At 44.9% G+C, this 20,011-nt stretch overlaps 1 protein-coding gene across 10 annotated transcripts in view; it reads left to right on the top strand.

Moving 5' to 3' along the window:
- CSGALNACT1 (chondroitin sulfate N-acetylgalactosaminyltransferase 1) overlaps positions 1-20,011 on the top strand; it is a 339,942-nt gene that overhangs the window by 39,335 nt on the left and 280,596 nt on the right. For 2 of the 10 annotated variants that reach the window (XM_082715177.1, XM_082715179.1), the window contains exon 1: positions 11,111-11,235. The exons of 7 other annotated variants lie outside the window; for them this stretch is intronic. The gene's annotated coding sequence lies outside the window, so the exon portion shown is untranslated. Of the gene's footprint in view, positions 1-11,109; positions 11,236-20,011 lie in introns of those variants that run through there. One more of the 10 variants, XM_082715186.1, reaches the window with a different exon arrangement.

The following is a 20,011-nucleotide window of genomic DNA, read 5'->3' as shown; positions in this document are numbered from 1 at the left end:
GCAAGAGACAGGCTTTCCCTGAGACATGGCGAAAAGAAAAGACTTAAGGCCAAGAGTGCAGCAGTCATTGGAAAACAAATAGACTCTGGCATTCACCCTTACCCCGAACTCAGGGTGTCACTAGTCTGTGGGTCACTGAGGATTGCCATAGCAACAACAGACTTCGAAGCTAGCCCAGCTCCCGATTAGATTAGTTCAAACCCTTACACTAAATTCCTGGCAGAAGGAAAGGCGTAATTCATTTCCAGGCGTGAAGAAAATATTTACCTCAGTCTCTACTCTTATCTAAGATGTCCAAATTTCAATAAAAAATTACAAAGCATCTGAAGAGCAAGAAAACAAAAACCTATAAATGCAAAAGCCAGGAGACAAAGCAATCATTATAACCAGACTGGATATGTTATAGATGTTGGAACTATCTGGCAGGGTGTTTATTTATTTAGTTAGTTTATTTCTAGATTTATTTATTTGAGAGAGAGAGAGATAGAGGGAAAGCATGCGCCAGGGTGGGAAGGGGCAGAGAGAAGGACTCTTCAACTAGATTCTGTCCCCTCCTCCCACCCCAGTGCTAAGCCTTACGTGGGGCTTGATCTCCCGACCCATGAGATCATGAGCTGACCCTAAGCCAAGAGTTGGACACTCAACCAACTGAGCCGCTCAGGCTCCCCGGCAGGGAGTTTAGGATGACTGTGTTTAAATAGGCTAAGTGCTCTAATAGAAGAGATGGAAAATGGGCAAGATCAGATGGGGCCATAGAAATTAACCAAACTGAAACACAGAGGGAGAAAAGAAAAAGTAAAAGATAAAAGTAAAACCAACAAGAGAAGAAAACAGAGAACAGAACATCTGAGAGCTGTGGGATGGTATTGGACAGTCTAACAAATACTTTATTGGAATGCCAGAAGGAGAGGTAGGAGCCAGAGTGGGGAGGGCAAAAAATATTTGAAAAAATAATGGCTGAGAAGTTCACAAAGTTAGCGACACCAAATCACAGACCCAGGAAGCTCAGATTATACCAGGCAGGATAAATACTCCAAAACAAAACACATGGAGGCAAATAATATTCATACAGTTATAAACAAAACCAAAAACAATAAAAGGAGAAGATCTTAAAGGCAGCCAGAGGAAAAATGACACATTACAGAGGAACAAAAATAAAAATTATAGCAGACCCCTGTTCAGAAACTATGCAAATTAGAATATAATGAAGTGACATTTTTAAAGTGCTAAAAGCAAAGAGCTGTCAACCCAGAATTCCATGCCTGGTGAAAATCTATTTCGAAAATGAAAGAGAATGAGAGATTTCCTCAAACAAAAACTGGGAATTCATTGCTAGCATACCAACTCTGCAAGAAATGTTAAAGAAAGGTCTTTAGGGGCACCTGGGTGGCTCAGTGGTTAAAGCCTCTGCCTTCAGCTCAGGTCATGATCTCAGGGTTCTGGGATCGAGCCCCGCATCGGGCTCTCTGCTCAGCAGGGAGCCTGCTTCCTCCTCTCTCTCTGCCTGCCTCTCTGCCTGCTTGTGGTCTTTGTCTGTCAAATAAATAAATAAATAATCTTTAAAAAAAAGAAAGAAAGGTCTTTAGGCAGTGGGATTCTTTTTTTTTTTAAAAGATTTTATTTATTTGACAGAGAGAGATCACAAGTAGGCAGAGAGGCAGGAGAGAGGAAGGGAAGCAGGCTCAAGCAGAGAGCCCGATGCGGGACTCAATCCCAGGACTCTGAGATCATGACCTGAGCCGAAGGCAGCGGCTTAACCCACTGAGCCACCCAGGCGCCCCAGGCAGTGGGATTCTGATACCAGATAGAATTTTTGGATCTATACAGAGAAATGAAGAACACTTTATATGAAATAAATAAAGGTAAAGTAAAATTCAAGTTTTCTTATTTTTGACTCTAAAAGAACATTGTCCAAAGCAAAGTAGCCATACTCTGTTGTATATTTCTGACCGAGTTTTAATTTTTTAAAAAGATTTATCTATTTATCTGAGAGGGAGAGCATGCAAACGCATAAGGGAGGGCTAGGGGCAGAAGGAGAGGGAGGTCCAGAGTGTGAAGCCCATTTCCCACTGAGCGCGGAGCCCAGTGCGGGGCTCGATCCCGCAGCCCGAGATCATGACCTGAGCTGAAATCCAGAGTCAGATGCTTAACCGACTGAGCCACCCTGGAGTCCATAACTACTTTTTCATATGTATGAAAACAACAGCACAAGTAAAGGGAGTGAGGAGTTAGGACTATACCACAGTAAGGCCCTTACCCTACGTGTGGAACAGAGTAATGGTCTTCAGAGGTAAGCTGTGACGGATTGAAGATAACCCTAGGGCAAATACTAAGAACTGCTGTAACAGGGGTCAGTGCGAAGTACAGTGCTACTTTCCCAGGTATGAAAGGGGCTCTGAGAGGGTCTTGACCCAGGCAGGACACAGAAAAGGAGAGTCAGGGAGGCGAGTGGAGAACTAGAGGAATGTGTTCTTCCTGCAGCCAGAAGAGGAGGGCATTTCATGCCGGGAGAAAGTGGGCGCTCGTGTGGGCAATGCAGAGTCTGTGGAGAGTGACCATGATAGGATCTGTAGGACTCCGCGACCAGGCAGACGGATTAGCACCCTTCCATAATAGTTTCCATAGTCAGGTTCAGAGAGGTCATCTGAATGAAGAGTTGTGAATGGGTGATGAGAAAGCAGAGGAGTCTACCCTATGCTGCTTTTATTTTTATTTTTATTTTTTAAAATATTTATTTATTGGAGAGAGAGCACCAAGGGAGAAGGAAGGGCAGAGGGAGACGGAGAGAGAAGCAGGCTCCCCGCTGAGTACAGAGCCCAACGTAGGGTTTGATCTCAGGACACTAAGGTCCTGACCTGAACTGAAAGCAAAAGTCAGACGACCAATGGAGCCACCCAGGTGCCCCTACCCTAGGCTTCTTTAAAGTAGAACAGATGAGAGGTCAGCAGGGGAGCGGGGAGCGGGGGGGGTGGGATTGCAGGAAATCTGTGGTTTACCCAGCAGTTGGTCAAAGTGGGAAAAAACTGGAGTAAAATATAGAAACAATGAATGGGAAGTCCTTGGATTAAAGTAATTAAAGCAAGGTGGCAGATCTAGCCTTCGAAAGGAGAAACAGCTCCTTTATTTAAAGACAAGCTAAAAGGAAAGGAGGTGAAGACAGAGAGCCCTGTGGAGGTAGAGGGGAGGATGTTGAGGTGGAGTCATTCTCATCAGAGGAAAGTAGGGCGTAGGTCTTCTGCAAGTTACAGGAAGATTAAAAAAAAATATCTTCAGTGGTTGCCTTTCACCACATCTTGTTTTTTCCTCTTTCTTCCAGTCGCCTACTGTATTAGTTTCTTAGGGGTGTCACAACAGAGTCCCACACCCTGGGTGGCTTAAAAACAGAACTGTTTTGTCTTGGTTGGAAGGCTGAAGGTCAAAATCGAGGTGTGGGCCAGACCACGCTCCCTCTGGAACCTGGAGGGGAGCGTCCTCCCTCGCCTCTTCAGAGAGTCTGGAGTTTTGCCAGCGCCCCTTGGTGCTCCTTGGCTTGTGGTTGTGTCTCTCCACTCTCAGACGATTGTCACCAGGCGTTCTCCCGTGTGTCCCTATCTTCACAGGGTTGTCTTCTTTGAAGGCCAGTTCTGTTGAACTAAGGGCCCACCCTGCTCCAGGTTGACCTCATGTTATTTCATTACAACTGCGACAACACTCTCGCCAAATAAGGTCACATTCTGAGGTACTGGTGGTTAGGGCTTCCACATATCTTTTTTGTGGGGGCGGCAATTCAGCTTATATATCTACTAAATCTTCATCCCTCTTCACAAAATTTTCTTCGAGGGAAATCCAACTCAGCATCTAAAGCCCATTGAAATGCCGCTACCTCTTACCTGCGGCCTTTCATGAATTTCCCTCCCTGCCACTCTCTGTTTTGTGCTCCCCAAATCTCTTTGGGCTCGTTATGTGGCTCACTCTCCCTTTCTATTCAGCATGGTTCCCCTTCTTGAAAGCAGGAATCGTCCAATGGCTCTGTGTACTTTTGACAGAGTCCAGAGGCACTTCCTTGTGGAATGGCTTAGGATCTCACAAACCAGCACTGTTTGTGGGAACTTAGTGATAAAGGAGAATCGGAGAATTCAGGATCAGGGAGCTATTAGAGTCGATGGGGACCAACCAGGTGAGCTTTCCTGAGAGTGATGGGATAGGGCCTTAAGAGACAAGAGGAAGAGAGAACATTCTAGGCTGTTTCTTGAATATAGTTTTTGTTGGCAGGGGAAGATCATGACGGTGGTTCTTCATGATGGTGTGTTTGAATGTTCTGCATGGACAGAGTCCACCTCTGTAGCTTGTGTGGAAGGCAGTTATGGTTATTGGGTTCATTGTTCACAGCCACAGCTGGGGTGCTCCCTGTCGAGCTCTGCCCTCTGCACCAGTTTGAATATGCCACCTGTGCTTCTACTTGTGCATTTCGGGATCTCAGTGAGATGGTCACCCATCTTTAGTGAGGTAATGGAAATTGTCCATTTGTGCAATTTGTTTCTTTCTTGGTACTATTTTGGCCAGGAAGGTAATTTTAAAAAATGCAGTGGGTGGTGCTTCTGTGTTTTGATGGCAGTGGTTGGAGTGCAGAGACTTGGTTTAAGTTCTCTTCCTAAGATCTAAAGAAGGGTTAACGTCTTTCCTGAAGAGATATCCCTGTCTCATTGGCATTTAACCAGAATATAGGGCAACATATCCTTTAACCCAGCCCTGGCCCTGTTTTCTGACCTTGCCCTCAATGTCACCTGAGGGAGGGCTTTGTGGGCATGTCTCGGGGATATGCTCAGTTTGGTAGTTTGGTAGAAGCACTTCAGGGCCATTTGGGCCCTCTGAGAACAGGAGGAAAGACTTTTCAGGAATAGCTTGTTGAGTGATAGAGGTAGGCAGTATGAATTGACAAAGTGCCATCATACCCTTTCCTTGGTCCCCGGCACTGGCAGCTGGAATCTTCTCGGCGCATCCGTCCTCTTTCCCGTCCTGTGAAGCCGGCTGGAGTATAAAGGAAGGAGCGAGAGTTTCGAGGTTGAATAGCTCCGATTCTAACCTGGCTTCACCACTGTATCATCTCTGCGATCTGGGCACAGAGCGTCCCCACTGGTAAAGTAGAGCTGATACCATCTTCAGGGCTCTTGGGAAGAGTCAATGAAGTAATATTTGAAAGTGGCCGGCCCACAAGGGCAGGGCACATCAAAGATGCCACATGCTGTCCGTTTATCCTTTCATAGTAGTGCAGAGTGTGGGACATCACAGCAAAGAGGCAGGAAGTGGCCGCCTGGAACAGGGCACATGTCAGCTCTGAAGGGAAGTAAATTAGGGGACACTCAGTATTTTTCTTCTTTTTTAAAAAGATTCCTTATTTATTTATTGGAGAGAGAAAACAAGCAGAGAGGAGGTACAGAGGCAGAGGGAGAAGCAGACTCCTCGCCGAGCCAGGAGCCCGATGCGGGGCTGGATCCCAGGACCCTGGGATCATGACCTGAGCCAAAGGCAGATAGATGCTTAATCCACTGAGCCCCCAGTCATCTCTGTGTTCTTCCTTCTTAATTGCCGGAGATACATGGGCACTTAAGCTTCTGAAAAATGCTAATTTTTAAGTGTAGTAACGTTGATTGGGAGTTTGTATCATAAAAACTTCCATATAGATTTATTTGTGCTGTCCCTTTAAATAGACACCGCAGTGTTGGAATACGTTATTTCCTGCCATTCGGCACACAGGACTTGATCTACTATATTTCATCACTGAGCAGAGTCCTCTTAAAATTTATTGTTGAACTTGTTAGAATCTCTTCCTTTGTGTCTTTTTCTGCTTCCTCCCCGCCCCATCTTCCTGCAGGAGGGAAATGTTTGCTGCCGCTGTAAAATTGATTGATAAACATTTCAGGATGAAAATAGCAGATTTAAAACTTTTCAGCTTCTGTCTTTTCTCCCCCCAGCACTGCTCAACTATCACTTTTGATGATTACTTACTTTTTATTGGGCCTGACTTGGCACAAGAACTATGAATTATCCTTTAAAGACACATAAGAGACTCAAGGTAAATTGCCCTCTGAAATATATTTATATTAAAAGTATAAATTAAGAAAAAAAAAAAGATTGTGTAAAGATTGACCAAAACCCTGTAAGATAGCAGCAGGGTTCTGGTGGCGTGGTGAACCACAAAGTCAGTTCCCCTTGGAGAATAGGGGGGGGCATCTAATTAATCCTTCTTGCTGCAGGACTTTGGGGAGAAATGTCAGGAGCTTTAAGGGGCGGTTCAGTTGAAGGGAAGGAGAGAGTGTGAAGTAGACATTCTACCTCGTGTTTCACAGCTCTCGACTGTTAATATAACAGGAGCACAAATGTGGGTGATGAATTCAGGAGCATCGTCTCCCAAACTGGCAAACAGTAAGTGCGGAATAATTACAGGGTTTCAGCCCAATTTAACACATTATACAAGAAGTGTTAAACGAAGACGTTTTACTGTTTCAACATGGTCTCTTTTCTTTTTCGTACAGAAAAGTAGACAGTAATACCGCAAGCACTCACAGACCACTCCCTGGCTTTAATGAATATGTATAACGTTGTGCTGTGTGCGCCTCGGATTTTTTTGAAATGAAAGCCGAAAAATACTTCTGATAAAGGTGTTCTTTGTTCTCCTTCTGCCCTACCTGGAGGATACCACTATTGTGACTTTGGTGTGCTTCCTGTCACCAAGCACGCAATCCTAATGATGATCTACCTCTTCTATGGGAACCATCCTTTTAGAGATGATTTTACCACCTTATGAAACGTGTCATAAAATAAGCCAGACGACAGCAGCAAGCTTCTCCAGTTGACTCTCGGCTGCTCATTGTTTCTCGACATATGGACCCCAGACCCTGTTCACTTCCCATACATGCTGTGTTAATTTTTAATTTTGCATTTTATGGGAGGGCAGAGATAATTGATTTATGCCTTCGTTTTTGGTATTTTTTGACACTTTATTTCAGAAGTTGCAGACAGTGTGAAAAGGGATATGCCTGAAGCCAATTTAGTTGCCATGTTTTCCTAGAAGTATTCCTTCAGGAGGAATAGCCAAGCCTCCAGGGAGTAGTAGTTCACACACACCGTCTTGCCTCCTTCCAGGCTGTGAAGTGAAAATAAAAAGTAATTAGTCGTTTGCTCCTACCGTGGACATGCCCTCCAACCTGGCCTCCACTTGTGTTTGGAACAGAAGTTCTGAAGTGACCTTTACAAGAGGGAGACCCTAATCCCCACGTGCCCGGGACTCTGTCCTGAGCCTTTTCTGCAGCCTTATCTTGTGTGGGTCTCAACTGGGCTGTGCTTCAGAAACATCTGGGGAGCCTGGCGACCTCTGCATGCCCGGGCTGCATGGGGACAGTCCTCCTAGGGTCTGGCCGCAGACGCGACCATCTGTGTCTCCTCAGCCTCTCCCGGGCTTCCACCGTTTGCCAAGCTGAGAAGCAGAGCGTTAAAGCTTCCAGCCAGCCTGGCTGTCTTCTAGGCTCTTGAACTTAACAAGTGCTTCTTTGCCCTAGGAGCACTTGCTGTTCCCTCTACCGGAACCACTCTCTTCTCATTAGTTTAAATTGAACCTCTTCAGGTGGACCTTCCTCGACCAGACCCTCCAAAACAGCCCCCCTCACCTGCCACCAGCTAGACGGAAACATTGTGCCCTATTTATTTCCTTCTTAGCGCTATAGTCATTGAAAGTGTCTGTTAATTTATTCACTTGCTTGTTGTCTCCCCTCCCCCCAACTAGGATGTAAAGCCTTAAGGGCAGGACCTTGCTTTCTTGTTTGTCCCTCTACTCCTGGTGTCCAGCATGGTGCCTGGCCTAATACATGTGGGAAATGTTCGTTCAATGAATGATAAAGTACCATGGCCCAGTCCACATATGTCTAAGAGACAGAACTGGAACAGATAGGGGGTGTCCTGTTTTGGGACATCACCAAAGGGATCTGTGGGCATGAGACCTCTCCAGGACTCGGGGGCACTTCCCATCCATCCATGCAATGCTGAGGGCTATGCCCTTTCCTCCTGAACTTCTGTGCTTTCTTGGTTTAAAACTCATAGGGAGTGAACGGGGTAGTGAGTAGAACTGGAAAAAGGCTGGAGAGGTAAAGAGGAAGAAGTCTTTCTCACCTTTTGGCTTTCATATGGCCACCTTTCTCTGGGTGCCGTGCAAGTCTTTGGCTCAAATGAAGCTGAGTACCTTTAACATAACGGTTCGTGCACCCCTTGTGGATGTGACCTTCCTAACTCGCCACTGACACTGGGTATTGTGTTTTGTAGGTGACGACTAGGAGGGAGTCGGGTTTGTCTCACTCGGTTGACTTGTAAAGGAAACCCATCCTCATTCCTGGGAATGCCTTAACCATGGTAGGCCACGATCTTCAGGAGGAGCCCCTAAAATCTGTACTAGTCATTCATCAGCAGATCAGATTCAAAGAGCCTGACGACTGGAGATGAAAATATGCCCCCTTGTTGGGATTTCCTTGTGGTGGCTGCACCCCCTACCCTCGTGGGGATGAGGGCTGAATTACCAGGATGCTTCATAACTTCGATGCATGCGCTGTATGTGTTCCTTGGCACGGAGGAAACACTGCACTGTTCTGCCGTTAGAACATAAGAAATAAAACAGGGTAATGGGATCAGTTACCTTGACCTCAGAGCCAAGCTAAAGTGCCCCTCCGTGGCCCATCTCACGCAATGACTCTTTAAATGCAAACAGTCTCTGTCTGATTCCGCGCTACTTGGATGTGGTGCTGCCAGACGTGTCATTCCTCCCGCGGCTGACCGATCCCACACGAGTGTCCTTATCGCAAATCGTGCAGCTGTAAAGGAAGTAATTGGTAAACAGGCTGGCGACGGAGGTGTTATCCAGGCCCTTAGTTCACGGAGCAGCTATTAATGGGGATTTAAACGATGTCATTGGTCATGCTTAATTGTACAGTGCTCTCGGACACGGAACTGCTCCATTTGTCAGCCAACCAAGAGTTTCCTGGCTTTAGGGCCAGTATTTCCATCGGCTGGGCTGGTGTTCTCAAATCCTGTTTAAGCTCACTTTGTTCTTGAGCTCCCCTCGGGATCTCTCGGACTTCGATGGTTTTGGTCACTAGAGCAGAAGGGCAGTAGCCCCAGGTTGGCAGGACTGCTGGGCCCCTGGGCCTCCCTCCTGCCCTTCTACACAGCCTTAGGGTTACAGTTCCCCCTTTGTGAAGTATTCGTAGCTCCAGGACTCTTCTGTTGTGTTGATTTTGCTCTAATAAGGGAAGTGAGGGCCCCGAGCATGAGGCCCGAGCTTGGAGTCACGTCCTGGGGGGACCCTGATCTCCGGAGGCACCCAGGGTGTGCCACGTAGACCTTTATTACTGCTATTTATTTACTCTTTCCCCGTTAAAATGATTCTTCTCGTCCTTTGTGGCCGGAGACAGGAAAGAGGCTTTTCTGGATGTTTGGTGGACTTCAGTCTAGGAAGCACCTCCCCTTTCAACCTGATTCAGTGTCCTCCAGGGTCTGGTTTTAGAGCTCGTGTTTGTCACATTCTTGATTGCCCGTGTGGTGGCCTGAGTGCTCCCGGAGGTGACCCTCCGTCTCCACTGTGGTGGTTTTCCTTTTAGGAAGTAACGCTTCCTTTGAGGATGTTGAGGAAATTCTGTTGCCTGAAACGTAGATAACGGACTGAGCCAGGCTCGAGGCACACAGACAATGACTCTGCCCTTTTGTGAAATCCTTTTAGAGCTGTAAATAGAATTTTCCCTAATTTAAAGGAATGAAGTGTTAAATTGGGGAGGGGTTGGTGGGTCACTGACAGATAAAGAAAAGGGTATAAACAACTCTCTTCCATGCTGTGGCTGAGTTTGCAAGGGCCCTGTATGACTGGGGGAGAGATTAGAAATCTATTTTTAAATTAAAACGAGAGTTTTGGTGCTGTTTTGGAAGAATTCGTCTAACCCCCAGTGTAACAGGGTCCAGAAGGCTGTGTGACTCAGATGCCCTGTTGCTTTTCTCATCTTTTCTTTGGCAGCACATTCCTTCATTGCCTTGTTTTTCCAGGGGTCAGGGAGGTGGAGGCAGAGGAGCAGAGGGGGCAAGAGTGTGAGAATGACCAAACCGTTGGTCGATTAACCACTAAATGTGGCTAATTTGGGGGATTCTTATCCTTTCCTTCCTGAATAAATGAAACAAGATGGGATTGGGAGGGAGACAAACCATAAGTGACTCTTAATCTCACAAAAGAAACTGAGGGTTGCTGGGCGGGTTGGGAGAAGGGGGTGGGATTGTGGACATTGGGGAGGATATGTGCTATGGTGAGTGCTGTGAAGTGTGTAAACCTGGCGATTCACAGACCTGTACCCCTGGGGATAAAAATATATTATATGTTTATAAAAAATAAAAAAATTAAAAAAAAACTCATAAAAAGAAATCTTCTATAGGCAGTGTGGTGTGTTAGCCGTACTGGAGGCTGGAAGAGCAAGTCAGACATGGGTGCTGCCCGTGGGAGCGGATGGCTGTGATGAAGTTCTAGAACCTAGGTGAGGTTTGGTGGGCTGAGGTCCGGAGCCGATGACCAAGAAAGAATTCTTGAGACATCTTTGGTGCAAAATGGTGGTTTATTAAAGCACGGGGACAGGACCTGTGGGCAGGAAGAGCTGCTGCTCCGGGTTGTGAGGGATGGCAGGTTATGTACCCTGCTGTTGGGGGAAGGGGAGGGGAAGGGAGGTTTCAGTGGAGTTTTCATATGCTAAAGAGGGCCTACAAGGTGCCAGGATGTTCCAGGCCTGCCGGAGGCCTTGCCCTTGCTGCTGGATCAATGTTGTCTTTAGACCAGCCATTAACATTAAGATCTTTGGGAGACTTTTTGGTGGGGTGTCACAATCCTGCTATCAATCGTCTTTGTTAGTGAGATTTAGAACATTTGTAAGCCAAGGGAGACTCCGGTCTAGCAGGATTGTGAGCTCTGCAAGTTAACTATTTGCTTATTGTTCATGGCAGTCAGGGCTGCCTGAGGGATGCTACACATATGGAGGGGTGCGGATGAAGGGGGGGTGCAAGGCGCCAGCTTTTGCTTTGTCCTCAGCCAGCCTCCTGCTCCCTCATCAGCTGTGGGGAAAGAGCCGGATGACACACACAGCCCCTGAGGCCTCTGACAACTGGCTGTGAGGTGAGGGGAGAAAAGCCAGTTATCACCAGCATCGTCCTGGGAATGAGCAGTTGCCTAGAGAACACTATGAGGTATGGCTTTCCTTGAGGAGCACGGACATTAGCCATACTGAGTAGCTTTAGGTCTGGGTATGGTGCATGGCTTGGTTTAGCGTATGTTTTTGAGTAAATGAATCTGGCAACTTTGTGTCAGCCAGTGAGCTTTGCCGGCCATGAGAGGATTCCTTATATTTGGCTGAACTTTGTTTTCCTGGGCAAGATACTATGTAGCCAATAGTAATCAATCCTCGTTACCTGAGGGACTTAGGAGAAGTTAGCCCCTTCTTATGATGTAACAAGCCACTTCTGGATGTCCCTGACTTGGATGATTTGGGTCAGTAGATCAGAAGGGTGGCAGCATCGTGTTGGCCGGACCCCTTGGCACTGGTCAGAGCTCTTCCGCCACTTTCTCCTGCCCCTTTCTACACATCTTTAGGGTTATAAGTTTCTTTTTAGGAACTATTTTTAGCAAGAAGACTGTTCATGGTGTTGATTTTGATCCGATAAAATATGGAGGGAAGGGAGAACCCACTAGGAAGAGGGCTGAGGAGGGTGAGCGTTGCGGGAGAGGGACTCCAGTCCTTGGCTCTGATCTAAGTGGGGGCTGTTGCAGCGCTGGGCAACATTTACTATCTTTACAGGAGATCCTGGAACCCATTGCTTTTCCTTCTTGACCAGAACTATGACAGCTCAGTCCCTATCCAGAAGGAGCCATTAGTGTGGCATGCAAGGCTTTGACTTGGGTCTTGAGGATTTGGTCTGGTGGGGACATATGGGGCTGGGGGGAGGGTGACAGAGGATGTGCATCCAGGTGGACCAGACAGTATATGTTGAGGTGCAGGCTGGGAGATCCCAGGTGACTCCGTTTGGCTGGAGGGTTTGAAGTGTGGAGGGGAGAGGTGGGAGGGTTGGAAAGGAGCCAGAAGCAGGTAAGGATTAAAGAGTTTAGACTTTATTCAGGTAACAAGAGGTCCACTGAAGACTTTGTTGGGTGTGATGTGATCAAATCTCCACTTTTGGGAGACTAATCTGGTGGTAGTGGGTGGTGGTGAAGAGGGATTTCTATTAGGACACTATGGTAACGATCTAAGTGGTATTTATGGTGACATATAAAGCAACTATGAAACCAGTCAGATGTTTTGTCAGAGCTACAAGAATCTCCGTTCCTACAGGGAATAATTTCTCAAATAGAGAAGCAATTTAGGGATACATACAGTAAGAATTTTCATTAATGAATTGACAAAGCTTCTTTAAGATTAGCATGTATGTGCGGATTTGTTTGTGCACTGTTAGTTTATTATGTTTGGTATTGTTGTCTTGTAGTTAAATGCATGTACCCTGGAGCCAGATGGCCTGGATTTAAAGCCCAGCTTCATCATTGATTAGCTGTGAGACCTTAGGTAAATTAGCTAACCTCTCTGGGCCTCTGTGCCTGCCACCTACAGTGTGTTTCATAAGGGTTAATGCCATCATCATTATTGTCATCAGCATCATTTATTTCTAATAAATGGTCTTATTTATTAGAATAGAAGTATTCTAGATCTGGAGGATCTTTTCAGGATCCTAAGTCTACCTCCTCAGGAATTGCCTCTGGCTGAGACTGTAGACCCCTCCACCATCACTGCATGATTTTAAACTCTGAAGGGCTTTTTTTTTTTTTTTAAAGATTTTATTTATTTATTTGACAGAGAGAAATCACAAGTAGATGGAGAGGCAGGCAGAGAGAGAGAGAGAGGGAAGCAGGCTCCCTGCTGAGCAGAGAGCCTGACGTGGGACTCGATCCCAGGACCCTGAGATCATGACCTGAGCTGAAGGCAGCGGCTTAACCCACTGAGCCACCCAGGTGCCCCAAGGGCTTATTTTTTTAACCTGAACACTGGAGGTAGAGGTGCTGACATTGCCTTACTGTGTTAAGGATGTTGAGTAATTGAGATCCTCTTGGTTCCTTCCTTCATGGGCTCAAGATGGCTGCTGTAGCTCCATCCATCATGTCTGTCAGATGGAAGGAAAAAGGATAAAGGGTAGAAGGTAAAAAGAGTACCTGTCAGTTGAATAAGCTCTCTCTTAAATTCCATTCTAGAAATCCAACTTAAGGACTTCCATTAATATCTTATTGGCCATCTCTATCTTCCAGGGGTGTGGAAAAGATAATTTTCTCCAGGCATTTTGCCTCCCTCAAAAATACAGGTGTTCTATTACAAAGAAAAAAAGAGAAGGATAGATGTTGTATGGGTGGCTAGCAGTGTCTGCCACAGTAGGAGCTCCCTGTAAGAAAGCTACCTCAAGGGTTTCAAAGAATTTTGTCTATTTTTAATTAGCAATTGGATTGCCTTCTCCCAGATCAATAGCTTCTGGTAATCTAGTCATTTAAGCTTTTAGCATGTGTTCAGTTTTTGCCACTAGCTATTTTGTTTAAGAAAGAAAAGATGATTATAGAAAGATATGGAATTGTACCATGTTTTAAGCTCAATTAGTTGTCAGTATAGGTGTGGGGGGGTCTTAGTTGACACCTAAAGATACATTTTGTGGGTCGCATAAATGGTGCTCCCCGAGGTGAGATGGTGGCAAAGCCTTTGTTATACATCCATATCCTGTCTATCGTATTGTTGTCTGCAGATAGGCCGACAGTAATATAAAAATACTATAGATATCAATCATCAAGAGGTGCGGAGAAGGAAGGTAATTAGCCAGATTATGTAGGAAAAAAAATTCCAGGCAAGGTATTTACCTAGGGAAGGACCATGGCAACAAGTTATAATGATTTGCTTAACCTCAGGTCAGAGTCAAAGTTGAAAGCAAACCCATGAGGACTATCTAATAAGATCTCAAAAGTAAGAGGTTTCGGATCTAGGTCCAGATTTGTGGTAAGTGATTCATATAATTAAAAAATATGACTTAACTTTTCTGTGCCTTATTCCTTATTTTAAAACAAGAGATAATGAATTTTAAAATAATTTTAAAATAAAATTTAAAAATTTAAAATACAAAATAATACCTACCTAAGTTTTTGTTTTAATTGTAGCAAAATACACATAACATCAAATTTGCCATCTTTCCCAGTTTTAAGTATACAGTTCAATAAAAGTACATTCACGTTGTGAAACCATCACTATAATCCGTTTCCAGAATCCTTTTTCATCTTGCAAAACTGAAACCCTGTACTGGTTAAACAATAACTTCTCATTTCCCTTCTCTGGCAGCCCTTGGCAACCACCATTCTACTTTGTTTCTATGAATTTGACTACTTTAGATATCCTATATAAGTAGAATCAGACAGTATTTTTTCATTTCACTTAGCATAATATCTTCAAGCTTCATCTGTATGGTAGCATATTAACTTTTTTTTTAAAGGATTAAAAGAATTTCCTTTAAAGGCTGAGTAATATCCCATTCTAGTGTATCTGCCACGTGTTGTTTATCTCTTCATTGTGGTGGACGGTTGGGTTGCTTCCCCCTTTTGGCTGTTACCAATAATGCTATTGGGAATCTGAGTATACAGACATTACTTTGAGACCTTGCTTTCAGTCCTTTAAGGTAGAGATCCAGAAGTGGAATTGCTGGAGCATATGGCAATTAAAACTTTTTTTTTAAAAAACAGACATATTATTTTCCATAACAGCTATACCATTTTACTTTCCCACCAGCCAAGCACAGAGGTTCCTGTTTCTCTATATCCTCTTCTACATGTATTGTTTCCTGGGGTTTTGTTTTTGTTTTTTGCTTATTTACTTTTTTTTTGTTTGTTTTTTGGAGTAGCCATCCCAATAGGTGTGAGGTATGTACTTCGTTTTATTTTATTATTTTTAAAAGATTTTATTTTTACTTATTTATTTGACAGAAGGACAGAGAGAGAGTACAAGCAGGGGGAGTGGGAGAGGGAGAAGCAGGCTCCCCGCTGAGCAAGGAGCCCGCCGCGATGGGGGACTCGATCCCAGGACCCCGAGATCATGACCTGAGTGGAAGGCAGACACTTAAGCGACTGAACCACCCAAGTGCCCCCTCCCCTAAGTTTTAACGGAGTCACAACCGCGCCTCCAGGTTAACCTCTTCTGGAATCACTACTCCTTTGCTCGATCCTTGGCAAGGATTCCCCTTGGGCAAGTTACTGGGCCTGTGAGGGCATTAACGGAGTACATTATTGTTAATATTCTTATTATTCCTGGCTGTAGGTTTCCTCCTACATCCTAATCAGAAACATGGTATTTCTAAAGTGTTATGGTAAAAACTTGGTCTTAGAGCCAGCAGGCATGGAACTGAATTCCGTTTTCCCACTTCTTAGTTGAGGGACCTTGGACAAATATCTGGGTCTTATTTTCTTATCTGAAAAGAAAAAAAAAAAAAGCGGCATGACCGTGGGCACCTCATGGGACCTCTCTTTTACAACTACCCCCATCCAAAACCTAGAGGTTTTCTCCCCTAGCTTTATTGAGATTTCATTGACATGTAACGCATGTAAGTTTAAGGTGTACAATGTGCTCAGACACACGTATCTATTGCAAGATGATCATGACAATAATGTTAGCTTACACTTCTGTCCCCTCAGATAATTACCTTTTTTTAACGCATGTGGTTATAACATTTAAGATCTACTTTCATAACCACTTTCAAGTCTGTAAGACGGTGTTGTTAATTATATTCACAGCACTACACATTAGATCGCTGGAAGTTACTGTGTAGCTGGGAGTTTGTACCCTTGGAGCAAAGCTTCTCCGTTTCACACAGCCTCTGGCCCCTAGCAACCACCATGCTGCTCTCTGGTTCTGCGAGTTCAGCTCTTTTAGATTCCACATACAGGTGAGAACATAAGGGATTCTTCTTTCTCTGTCTGGTCGATCTCACTTAGCACAGTGTCCTGGTAGTCCATCCATGTTGTCACAAATGGAAGAATTTCCTTTTTTTTAATGGCCGACTGATACTGTATTGTAATTATGCACCACGTTTTCTTTATCCATTCATCTGTTGATGGTCTCTCGGGTTGTTTTGGTGTCTTGGCTACTGTAAGTAATGCTGCAGTGAACATGGGGTGCAGAAATGTCTTTGAGGTAGTGTTCTCCTTTCCTCTGGATATACCCCGAAGTGGGATCCTAATAGCCTTACATTGTGCTTTCACCTTATAACTTCCCACTCGCCGTTTGCTCCCTGAAGTTCAAGCTTTCCTGTGAACTGCTCTGACCCACCTCCTGCCAAGTCAGGAGATGCTCTGGGCCTCCATTTTCCCTGACTCTTTTGCTGCATTTGGCCATCTGTGCTGGAGCACTTCATTCTTGGCCTTCCTCGTTGGGTCCTGGGATACCACTTTTCTTTGACTTTTCCTTTCCCTTTAGATAGTTCTCTTTCAGTATCCTTCTAATTCTCTACTCTCTCCAGGATAGGGCATCAGCCGCCACACATTTTCTGATGACCCTCGAATCTATTTCCAGACCTTCTTTTCTGAACCCCAGACTCCTGGATACACCACCCTCTTGAGCTCCTTAAAGTCAGCACATCCCAAAGTGAGCTCCTTGCCTTCCACTCCACTCAGTCCCAGCAAGCCCCTCGAAGCAGCTGGGCCCACAGCGTGGTGCTTGTTGGTGTTCCATTGCCAGGAGTGCCGGTGCCACTCATTCTCTGTTGCCCCACCCCCACCCCTGCTGCATTTGGCTCAGTTTCCAGATTTTCCTGACCATCTCTCTTGCTCTTCCTTCTGTCCCACTTCTGCCCTGCCTGGTACTTCATGCCTAGTTGCCTTGCAAGAATACAGCCAGGGCCCCCCCACCCAACCCCGGCCATCTCCCATACCGATCTGTTCTCTCTGGACCCCCTCCCTGTCATTCATTACTCTTCCTCCACCTGAATTCTGCACTGGGGATTGGTGCCACCGTTCACCGTATACCAAGGCCAGAGATCTGGGTGTCGTTCCGGATTCCTCTTCATTCCTTTCACTTGGGACCCACAGCTAAGGGGCAATAAGACTGAAGCTGCTTCTGCATGGCTCCCAAGCCCTCCCCTCCTCCATGCCTTTGCCACCAGCTTCCATGTTCCAAGCTATGGTCATCTGTCTTTGCTGCTGTTGTCTTTCCTTCATATTTTGTTGTTTTGTCTCCACGGTCGCCTCCTCCACTGGCCATCCTCTACTCTGCTGCTAGATCCAACAAGCTGGTGCTCCAAGCTGCTTAAAATCTGAGCATCCGGGGAGCCTGGGTGGCTCAGTGGGTTAAGCCTCTGCCCTCAGCTCAGGTCATGATCCCAGGGTCCTGGGATCGAACCCCGCATCGGGCTTTCTGCTCTGCAGGGAGCCTGCTTTCTCCTCTCTCTGCCTGCCTCTCTGCCTACTTGTGATCTCTGTCTGTCAAATAAATAAATAAAATCTTAAAAAAAAAAAAATCTGAGCATCCCTTGGGCACCTGGGTGGCTCATTTAGTTAGGTGGCTGCCTTCAGCTCAAGTCATGATCTCAGGGTCCTGGGATTGGGCTCCCTGCTTCGTGGGGAGTCTGCTTTCCCTCTCCCTCTGCCTGCTGCTCCCCCTGATTGTACTTTGTCTCTTTCTGAGTCACATAAATAAATAAAATAAAAATCTTTAAAACACAAATAAAAAAACTTGTGCATCCCCTTGCTGTGGGATCAAGGACCGATTCCTATGAATGGCACACATGAACTCTGTGGTCTTTTCTCACCATCTTCATCTCCTACCTCTCAACTCCCTTCACCTTTGAGCTACACCAGACCACTCGGGGTTGCTTTTTATGTTTGTATTCAATTGCATGCACTGTCTTCTGCCTCTCTCTCCACCTTGTCTTCCTAGGAAATTCCCACTCATCATTTGAAACTCACTCCATCGTTGTCCTCTCTGTCATGATGAGAGCAGCTAACGTTTGCATGTGCTTGCTGTGCACTAGTCACTGGTCTAAACACAACATGGATTATGGGGGTCCTCCCAACAGCCCTCTTGTGGTACCTGTAGGGTAGGCACCATTATGATCATCCTTGTTTTACAGTTGGGAGATGGAAGCACAGAGAGGTTAAGTGTCGCATGCAGGATCACACAGCTAGCAAACTGAAGGCAGGCAGTCTCAATCTGGACTTTGGGTTTCTTTCCCAGGAGCAGCCCTGGCTATTTTAGGCAGAGGTGGCCGCTTCCTCCTTGTGCTGCCCTGACCTCACCTGCCTCAAATACATTTCTATCGCAGCACTTAGTATACTGTCTTTCAAGTAGACAGTGAGTCCCTTGGGGGCAGACCTGCCTTTGAGTCTAGTTCACATTCTTGGTGCAGGGGACCCTGACTTGCCCATTATATATCCCCATCACCCTGTGGTACATATTCATCAAAATTCTTTTGAAGAGGAACTGAAGGAATATAATGATTATTAGTTGAGCAAATGATTAGAGAGAACATTTTATAAGGTGTAAAACAGGGGTTGGCCAACTATGGGCAGATCTGGCCTGCTGTTTTTGCACTGCCCACAAGCTAAGAATGGTTTTTAGAGATGCCTATTTACAATCGATCTGATGATGGGAAACACTAATTCTAAACCTCAATTAAATGAAATGTTATCCCTCCCAAAGGAATTCTGTTCTTCCTCATTAGATCTATGTTATATTCAATTGCTGTTACTGTTTTTTGAGTTTTGTCAATAACAAATTTGTCAGTAACAACAAATCTGAGGATATGTGTGTGTTCTTTTATATGTAAGTACTTATAGGACATCCTCAATTGTGCCTCTGGGCTCACACACCCTGAAATATTGACTCTTGTCCTAGAAAAGTGTGCCCCTTGCTCAAAGTGCTATTTATGTATTAGCGTTACTGTTACTGTTACAGTATGATGGGGGGAATTAAGAAATGTAAAATGTTCTGGCATAAATGTTCAATTAGATGAGTCAAAGCTTGCAAAACCTTGGGCAGTAAGGGCTACACAGATGTTCTTTTTCTCTTTTATATTCCTAGACCTGATTTAGGGTAACACATGGTTGGTTGGTTTGAGGGTAGGTGACTTAAAAAATATGACACAGAGTATCTTGCTTCACTGGGTGATCCCAGTGGTTAGTCAGTGGTTTCCAGGAAAGATTGTATACAATGTAAGTTGGAGACAGACTCTTTTTTACATTGTTAGGACCCCACATTCCTGATGATAGTGACCTGGACTGCAGGACATCTAATTATTTATGAGGCCTTGGAGAAAGGCAAAACTCAGCAGGAGCCAAAAGGAAACTTTTCCGCACTTTTTTTTTTTTTAAGACTATTTATAAGCTTATGTCTACATATATATTTTTGCTACTGGTCTTAGATCTTTAAAGTCTTTAAAAATTTATATTCAGAGTGTTTTTCTCTTCATTTTTCATTTTATTAAGAAGAAACTATAAATAAAACTTAACAATGCCATCATTTTTCATTAGTTCTAATGGCTTTGTGACAGGATGAAAGCTCACGTAGTGTCATGTTTGATCTTTTTTTTTTCTTCCTCAGATGCTGTCAGGCTAGATCATTTAGAAATATTATAAAACCTTCTGTGCTGAAGGAGAAAGCTTTTGACTCCAAATTAAAACAACAACAACAAAACAAGGCATGTGCATTACATCATGTGAGACATTTGTAACTTCTGGAAGCTCTTCTAAATCACACATACTCCTTTGTCTTCACATCATTGTGTTTCTTGTATTTATAATCTCTGCCCCCTGCTGCAAGGTAGCCTCCAAAGTAATTTTAGAAATCTGAGAGCCTGTGTTCTTATTTTCTTATACTTCAAATTTACTTTCAATTAAAATCTGGATTTCTTAGGTTATAATTCTGGAGCCGATTGTCTGGTTATTTTAATAGGAACATTTTAGACC

Source organism: Mustela nivalis (assembly GCF_964662115.1).
Source record: "Mustela nivalis genome assembly, chromosome: 20".
In the NCBI taxonomy this organism is placed as follows: domain Eukaryota; kingdom Metazoa; phylum Chordata; class Mammalia; order Carnivora; family Mustelidae; genus Mustela; species Mustela nivalis.
Note: the sequence above shows the minus strand (reverse complement) of the source record. Positions and strands in the feature narration are given on the sequence as shown.